The 9,507-nt window shown below is 46.3% G+C and overlaps 1 protein-coding gene across 2 annotated transcripts in view; it reads left to right on the forward strand.

Moving 5' to 3' along the window:
* LOC127640093 (phospholipid-transporting ATPase ID-like) overlaps positions 1–1,036 on the forward strand; it is a 45,299-nt gene extending 44,263 nt beyond the window's left edge. For both annotated transcript variants that reach the window (XM_052122487.1, XM_052122488.1), the window contains one exon: positions 400–1,036. The gene's annotated coding sequence lies outside the window, so the exon portion shown is untranslated. The remainder of the gene's footprint in view (positions 1–399) is intronic.
* The last annotated feature ends 8,471 nt before the right edge of the window (positions 1,037–9,507 follow it).

Raw genomic sequence — 9,507 nt, forward strand, 5'->3', positions numbered from 1 at the left:
ATTTATATATTATAAATGATGAGTCAAATTTCGAATAATTATATAGTGTATATATATATATTATTATTTTTTTTCTTTGTTGAAATCAACATTATGCCACAAATGTTGTTGACCGCACTTAACTAGTATTGAAACCTATGTAGGTTCAAACATCTTTACTCACAGCTTACTTAAATACTCTCTTGAATGCATCCACATATAGTGCATCAGGTTTTAGGGATGTATACTAGTAACAATTAGGAATGTGCAATATCCATGCAAAAGAGAACACATATTGGCTGTAAATCTTTAAAGAAGCAATTTTTTTGCCCATAATATGGATTTTAAAATGTTAAATTTTACATTTCAAACATTCCACCTTTGCACAAACAACATAGTTATCCTCTGCTTTGCATGCAGCTCACTGAATGAAGAATACTGAGAGACGTAACGTTTTGACGAAAGGGTCATCCGGATACATACTGTACCTGTGCCTTCCATCATCCTGCAAGCGAAAGACTAAAGCATTTACTCTTACTAAACTTATATAATTCCACATGTATCTACTTGAAAGGTCTATAAAGTGGGCATTTCTTTCACATGATGCTTTATGGAAGGGATTTTTGTGCCTTTTTTGTTTTCCTTTTATTAAAGGAAGTATTTTAAGTTCTTTATGTTGGGTTGAATGTGTCACCATTGCCTTTTTGTTCTCTGAAAAGTTCTGACATTACAAAATATCACTGATGTTCATGCATAATTTATAAATTAGCAGTTTAGATTATTGTCCTCAAATGTTGGGATATTTTGAAGGTAAAATGTGAAAGTACAGGTCATATTTTCTATCTTTAATTTATTTAATGAGGGGAGTTGTGCAACAATTCCTTTTTATGAATGTACAGTCGACACATTAAATATAATGTTGTTAAATTTATGACCAATGTATATGATTTTCCTGCTGTGCTATTTTGTCAACCAGGACCATGGAAATTGTTTATTGTTTTTATGTAAATGCATTGATTTTTATACAAATCATTGTAATTTTTATATGATATGCATTAAATGGACATTTAATTTATTTCAAATGATTTGTGTTCATACTTCATCCATACACTCACAATGTCTTTATAATGATTTACGCTGGTGCTTTTAGCTACTAGCTCGATTTCATGTGTTGTATTGTCAATGTTGCCACAAGGCATGCTAGGAGACATAAGTGTGAAGTCTGCTTCTACAGTGAGTTCTCTCCTTCATTACAAATCAGTAGTTTCAAGAGAATATTGCTGAGCAATAAGTCAATATATTTATAACAACCTACCTAAATAATAACACATCCAGTTTAATGGCACAGCCTTTTGAAGGTAACTCTATCACCCTATTGAGTACTGAGGTTTGTTACCACCACAGTAACACAAGAACACACTTTAAAGCTGAAGTATTTAATTACTGCGTCACTAGCGTCATTGAATTGGATGAATATGGAGTTCCATAAATAAGCAATGTTTTCAAAACAGCTTTCTGAAAATGGCACTTATCTGCTGTTGTTCAAACAGTCAGATAGTTCCGCCCCCAACTTACATCATTGGCTGAGTAATGTTGTTGGGGCGGCTCGAAGCGAGTCACTTAAAACAAACACAGGAATTTGTATTGTGCCACAGAGACAAAGTGTTTACAGTTTTCAAGAAACTGAACCTATGAATGGCTTACTTTTAGTTGGCTCTGCATAATAAGCTGGATAAAAAAGTATTTTAACACTAAAAATGTTACATATTTCAGCTTTAATATGGCAAGAAGAACTGACTTTTAAGCACACGCAGGACATACATTATAAATACACTGTAAAAAAAAATAGTGTTAAATTTACAGTAAAAAACTAAAAATCAGCCAGAAAACGTATCGGTTACCTAACGTAACCTCGGTTCTCTCTAGATGAGGGAACGAGTATTGCGTAAGCTAGCTTACGCTATGGGAAAGATTCATCTTTTCTGAGATATTGAAGCCAAAAATTATCCTTAATTTTTGTATCCATTGTCAGCGCAGTCGCGGCGGCTGCAGACCTTGGCGGGCTAGCTAGCGAGCTCATAGGTTGCTCTGCGGCAACTGCTGCAGCCTATAGACGAGCTTGAGCGAACTTGCATCCAATGAGAAGCGTCCAGCGCTCACTGCAACAAAGCCCGCCAAAATGGGCATGACTAGAGTGCATATAAGCGTAGTTAGTAGGCTGGAACCCTGGTTTTCATTGACTGAAGCGAAAAGTCAGCTGGTAGGCGCGAGCAGGGCGGCTACGCAATACTCGTTCCCTCATCTGGAGAGAACCGAGGGTTACGTTAGGTAACCGATCACGTTCTCTTCACGAGAGGTTCTCTCGTATTGCGTAAGCTAACTGCGCTCACGGGAACCCATTGTCAGCGCCATGCGCGCCAAGCATCCACTGTATGAGCCCCAGGGAATTAAGGGGGGACCGGGGAGCCCTTATGAGTGGGGAAATAATATTTGGCCGGCAAGAATGCGGGTCATTGATTGTGTAATACATAAGCACATAGTGGGAAGGAGCGACAGAGCGGCGGTGCCGGTCTGTGTGGAATGTGTCCCATCAGTGCAGCTCACCAGGGGATCTGTAGCGTATTAAACCGCTAGTAGTTTTGCCTGCAGAGCGGGCACTTCCATATTGTAAAATCTGACAAAGGTGGAGGGAAGTCCATCCGCTGCCACACATATGTCGTGAATGGAAATCCAGCTGGACCATGCCCACAAGGATGCCATGCCTCTAGTGGAGTGAGCCCTAATGCCCAGCGGGCATGGCAGATCTTCTGGCGCGTATGCAGCTGCAATAGCGTCCACTATCCATCTAGATAGTGTCTGTTTCAGCGGCGAGACCTTTGGTGCGCCCTCCGAGCGAAGCGAAAAGCTGCTCAGAGCGTCTGAAGCGGCGGAGCGCGCAGTATACAATCTCAGTGCTCTGACCGGGCAAAGGAGATTGGCGTCGCGTTCGCTATCGGGTGCTGGCAGCGCCGATAGGAAATGACCTGTGCTCTGAAAGAAGTACCGATCACCTTGGGAACATAGCCGTGTCTAGGCTTTAAAATGACCTTGGAGTCACTTGGTCCAAACTCAAGACACGCAGCGCTGACAGACAGCGTGAAGGTCTCCCACACGTTTGACTGATGACAGGGCAGTCAGAAAAGCAGTTTTGAGTGAAAGGTATTTCAAATCCACGGATTGAAGTGGTTCGAAAGGGGGCTTTCATAGTTTCGAGAACTATAGAAAGATCCCAGATAGGAACCGATGGAGAGCGCGGGGGTTCATCCTTCTAGCTCCCTGAGGAAGCGGATGACCAGCTCGTTTTTACCCCATGACTGGCCGTGCAGGGGTTCAGCGAGCGCCGCAGCGGCCGCCACCTCACTTTGGCGTGGATGGGGATCTGCCCTTATCCAGCAGCTCTTGTAGAAATCTGAGCAGCGACGACACCCCACATGTCCAGCGGGTCCAGGTCTCGGTCGGTGCACCATTTTGAGAACACAGACCATTTTGGCGCATAGAGTCTTCTCGTGGAAGGGGCTCTAGCGTGTATGATGGTGTTTATTACTCCTTCTGGCAGAGCGACGGGTAGTCGTTGATCACTCACGCATGCAGCGCCCAGCGCTCTGGGTGGGGATGCCAGATTGTGCCATGAGCTTGAGAGGGAAATCTGCTCTCACTGGGATGGGCCACGCGGCTGTCAGTGACAGCTGCGTAAGCTCCGGGAACCATGTCTGATTCTCCCAGCGCGGGGCTATGAGGAACACAGAGTGGCGCGTTTCCGTGATCCTCTGCATTACCTGTGGCAATAGCGAGGCGGGAGGGAAGGCGTAAGCGGGCGTCTGGGCCAGTCCTGGGCCAGCGGCGTCCTCGCTTTCGAGAAAAATATTGGGCAGTGAGAGTTCTCTTTGGGCGCAAAGAGGTCTATCTCCGCTCTGCCGAATAGGTGCCATAGCGTCTGGACTGTTTGGCGTGCAGGGACCATTCCCCTGGGGAATATTGTCTCTGGACAGTCTGTCCGGGCCGTCGTTCAGGTGGCCTGGCACGTCGCGTCGCCCTCAGCGGCGCAGGTGGCACTGGGACCAACTCAGTATGCGTTTAGATCAGATGGAAGAGGTTCCTGGATCTGACACCGCCCTGGCCGGTTTAGGTAGGATACCACAGATCTGTTGTCGAGCGGACCAGGGCGTGGTGACCCTGAATGACCGGTAGAAAGCGCCGCGGCGTACTCGACCGCTATCATTTCCAGACAATTTATGTGAAGGAGCTTTTCCTGAACTGACCATAGGCCGAAAACGGAGAGCCCTCGTGGACCGCGCCCCAACCCGTGTTGGGCGCGTCTGTCGAGATGACTTTCGGCGAGATACAGCTCCCATTGTCACTCCCGCTGATACCATTCGGCCACTGTCCAGGGCTGCAGAGCTGAAATACAGGTCTGAGTCACCTTGATGGGCTGGCGGCCTGTGGCCCAAGCCCGGCGAGGCAGCGGTGTTTAGCCAATGCTGAAGCGAGCGCATGTGCAGTAAACCCAGCTGAAGTACTGCTGCGGCTGAGGCCATGTAGCCTAGCACTCTCTGAAATTTCTTCAGAGGTGTGAGGCTGTTCATCTGAAATGACGCGGCTAGTCAGCTGCACACGGCCTGCGCTGTGTAGATAAGCGAGCCGTCATTGCCACTGAGTCTAGTTCTATTCCAAGGAAGGAAATTGCCTGACTGGGCTGTAGTGAGCTCTTGGTCAAATTGACTGCAAGGCCCAAACTGTTCAGATGACTGAGGAGAACTGTCCTGTGAGACAGAAGCTCCGTATGTGATTGTGCCAAAATCAGCCAATCGTCGAAATAGTTCAGAATTCGCAAACCCTGACTCCGCAGGGGTGCGGCGCCAGCGTCCATGCACTTCGTGAAAGTACGAGGTGCTAAGGACAGGCCGAGCGGAAGGGCGGTGTATTGATAAACCTGGCCGTCGAAGGCGAATCTCAAGAATGGCCTGTGACGGGGATTTATCTGAATCTGAAAGTATGCATTTTTCAGATCGAGAGAAATAAACCAGTCCCCTGGCGCACATCGTGAGGAGTTTGCTGGTTGTAAGCATTTTGAGCGGTCTTTTGCAAGCGCTTTGTTCAAAACCCTGAGATCTAATATTGGTCTGAGGCCGCCGTCTTTCTTGGGGACAAGAAAATAGCGGCTGTAAAACCCGACTTCAGCTCAGGGAGGCGGCACTCTCTCTATGGCCCTTTTGCACAGAAGGTTTGCTATTTCTGAGCGAAGCATGCACGCTGCTTCCGTGTTCAAAGTAGTTTCGAGCCACGCTCTGAAGCAAGGAGGGCGGCGATCGAACTGTAGCAAATAGCCCTGTTTTATTGTGCTTAACACCCATTCGGATATCCCTGGAATATCTTCCCACGCTTTGAAGCGTAATGTTAGAGTGAATGGCCAAATCGCTCTGATTGCCGCACACAGCAGCTGAACAGAATGTGTGAGTGCGCTTACTGTGCTTATGCTGGACTGCTTCGCAGACAGCATGGACAAGCTGTTCTGTGAGTGACTTCCGATTGAGGTGAATGGGGAAAGAGTCACGTCTGTTAAGTGATGCGCTAAGCATAGCCCGCGAGCACGGGACTTACATACAGAGAAGTGTTTGCTGGCCGTGTGACAGAGCGGGCAGAGAATGGTAGCGCCGCGTATTCGTGGCGCATTTATTGACTCTAACACTCGAGTGGTTACGTAACCGCTTTTGAGTGTGCTCTGATGGGGACACGGGCGTGTAATGCTTGTGTGTAGAGGTGAACACTAGATTGTGGGCACATTTTCTACACATAAGGCTGGTCGTGTGACAGAGCGGCCAGAGAATGGTAGCCGCGCGGATTAGGTAGGTGCGTTTATTAACCCTAACACTCGGCGGGTCGTAACAGCTTTATGTGAGTGTGCTCTGATAGGGACACGGGGCGTGTAATGCTTGTGTGTAGGGGTGAACACTGAATTGTGGGCACATTTTCTACACATAAGGCTTTATTTTGAGTCAGCCGTGGAAGCGGCGTTTGAGTGCAGGCAAGCGGGTAATATCACCGGCTTGTTGGCTGCTGAATCCACCACTGCAGTAGCCTGAGAGAAGGGGACTGACAGGAGCGTCTGGGACTTACATACAGCTGGCCGTGTGACAGAGCGGGCAGAGGAGGGCAGCGCGCGGGCTCGTGGTGGCGTTTATTAACTCTAACACTCGGCGGTCGTAACAGCTTTATGTGAGTGTGCTCTGATAGGGACACGGGATGTGTAATGCTTGTGTGTAGGGGTGAGCACTGGATTGTGGGCACATTTTCTACACATAAGGCATGTTTACTCTTTACAAGATTTCTTTGGGTCGCCGTGAAAGCGGCGTTTGAGTCTGAGCAAGCGGGTAGTATCACCGGCTTGTTGGCTGCTGAATCCACCACTGCAGTAGCCTGAGAGAAGGGGACTGACAGGGGCGAGCTTTGGCGGTGGTCCGGCCGTGGCGGGACTGAGCCGTCGTTTTCTCAACAACGCTAGGAGGACTTCGGTTGCTCAGGTTTCAGTACAATCTTAGGCCGAGGCCCGCAGAGGCGGCGGTCTGCGGCGGCTGTCTGAGCGCGATCGAGGCGGCAGCCCTGTCGACACTGAGAAGTCTGGCTTGTTGAGCTGGGGCTGTGAAGAGGCTCGTGCAGGAGGCTGGTCACGTGGGCGGCCTGCAGAGGAGCTAGCGCGATGAGGCAGAAAGAGATTCATGGCTTGGGCTTCGAGCGGTCAACAATGCCACTCACCGCGGAACCGAAGAGACCGGACAGAGAGGCGTGGCGTAGTGCGTTCAGCTTCTCCCAAGTCGGCTAGTCAGATCTGAAACAGCCTCTGTCTGTAAGGCGGCCATGGAATGCAGAGCAGATGCGGCTTGGCGGCGGCGGTATAGGCGCGGCCAACACAGGCGGAAGTAGTTCTGCAGGCCTTAGGCGGGAGCACCAGCTTAGACCGCCATCTCGCGGAGGGCGGCAAAGGTCGCGGCGTGGAGTCTGTTGGGAGCCTGCTCAGGGGCGGTGACCACTCGAGCCCGAGGCGGTCGGCGGCCTGTGTGAGGCGGCGTTAGTTCCCCTTCGACTCGGCGCGGGTCCTGCTGGATTCCTGGGCGAGGAGGAGGCGTGTGAGCCTGACCACTCCTCGCTGTCGAAGCCATGATGGAACAGCCCTTATCCTCCGCTTCTTCGTCCGAGATGGCAGCAGAGCAGCCGCTCGGCGGCAACTGCGGCGTCCGGGTGGGCGGGGAGGGTGAAAGCGATGCTTTCGAGGAGGGGCTCGGCGAGGCAATCGCTTCTACCACTGGTTCCGGCAGCCTTTGAGGCGGCGCTTTTTACTGCTGCGGCTGAATGGAAGGCGGCTGGCGGCTCGGTCCTGGCGCTCGAGTCGAGCCCGCAGGGTCGACATCGGGAGCTCCTCGCAGAGATCGCATCCGCCTTCAGCGAGGGCGAGCTCTGCATGCCCCAGTCCCAGGCAGAGAGCGCAGATGACGTAAGTGGAGTGAGGCATCTTTAAAAAGACGCTCGTACTCTTTTGTGAAGTTCATAAGAACTAGCTTGCTTTAAAAAAGGATACGTCGCCGGATGGCGTAGCTCGCAGGACGGCTGAAGGTGGCGAAGACGGCCGGCTTCTTCGAGCGCTGTCCACGCTTGCTTGATGCCCCTCGAACGGCGACGCGGCTTCCAGTTCAGAGATGCGAAGAGCTTCGCTGAAGAGATGAAAATCGGGGTTCCAGCCTACGAACTACGCTTATATGCACTCTAGTCACGCCCATTTTGGCGGGCTTTGTTGCAGTGAGCGCGCGGACGCCTCTCATTGGATGCTGAGTTCAGCCCAAGCTCGTCTATAGGCTGCAGCAGTTGCCGCAGAGCAACCTATGAGCTCGCTAGCTAGCCCGCTCAAGGTCTGCAGCTGCCGCACTGCGTTGACAATGGATACAAAAATTAAGGATAATTTTTTGGCTTCAATATCTCAGAAAAGATGAATCTTTCCCATAGCGTAAGCTAGCTTACGCAATACGAGAGAACCTCTCGTAAGAGAACAAAGTTGCCAGAAATTCACCATTAAAACACGATAACCACGTTTCAGACTTTACTGGATGTAATTTTGGTGCCTGTATATTTTGCGGTGCATTACCGTTTATATTATTAAATGATATTAACTTAATACTTTAACTTTCTGAAACTGTAAAAATCTACTTTTCATTTTATAATATATTGTTAATCAATGTAACAATTACAGAAGAGCACATGATGACATGAAGTTCATCAATACTGGCTCTTCCAGAAGCAATGACCAATAAACATATAGAGACAGTGCTCAGTGTCTCTCACACAAACACTAAACACCATCAGTGTAACACATCTGAGATTTAAATAATGCAGTAAACATTAACTAAACTACATCAATATAACTGAACACCCCAATGTAGATAACTGATATTAATAATAAGAAGAAACATAACTATTCCCATTAAAATATAATGAAATGGGATGGGTAATGCAGGGAATTCTTGGAACGCTTATTGTTTATTTTAAGAATAATTTACCGTTAAAAAGTACATTTACTATTTTTAAACATAATATCATTTTTACCCTTAATTATACGGTAAAATCAAACTTTTACATGTAAAAATATTTTTTTTACAACATTGTAACGTAAAATGACATGTATTGTCTTTTTAAATCTATTATAATTTTTTACTGTATATTTTAAAGTAACTGCAATGTTTTTTGCAGCATTTTGACAGTCTTTTACTTTTATAAAATTACTGTTATAATTATAATTATAATTTTTTGCAGTGTATCAACAATTCAATTTCCGTTAGTTGAAATGCTAATACTTGATATCAGGAACGGAACTTGTGAAATTGCTCATTTTTTATATAAGCAATTACATTTGCACTAGTTAAAAAGTAGTTAAAAATTTCACTTGCAAAAATACACATTTTTGATATCAAACATGGATTTTCAACTAGTAAAAAACGTAATTCTATAATTGCAATTTTCACTAGTAGAATTTTGCAATAATCATTCACTCCTCATTAAAACACAATTACAGATATCTAAAATTAATTTCCTAATGAAATTTTTATTTCAACACTGTATTTCTTACTAGTAAGAATTATAATTTTTCATGTCAATAATTACATTGTTACAAGCATAATATCGATTATTCCTGATATCAACAATTGAATTATAACTTAAAATGGATTTGAGATATCAATAAATTGGAGATAAAATTAAAGAGGCTTTGTTACTAGTTATAATCAAATTACAGATATCTAAACTTAACATAACCAATAATTATACAAATTACAGATTTTTAACTAGTTGTTATCACAGAATTTTTGTTGCAATTCAATTGTTGATATCAGGAATGGACCTTTGCACTAGAAACAATGCAATTATTGATATTTTTACAAGTGAGAAGTGCATTGCTGATATGTGAAAATTGGAATTTCAAGTAGTAAAAAATAATTATCGATCTCTGTA

The sequence above is a fragment of the Xyrauchen texanus genome, chromosome 49 (assembly GCF_025860055.1).
Source record: "Xyrauchen texanus isolate HMW12.3.18 chromosome 49, RBS_HiC_50CHRs, whole genome shotgun sequence".
NCBI lineage: Eukaryota > Metazoa > Chordata > Actinopteri > Cypriniformes > Catostomidae > Xyrauchen > Xyrauchen texanus.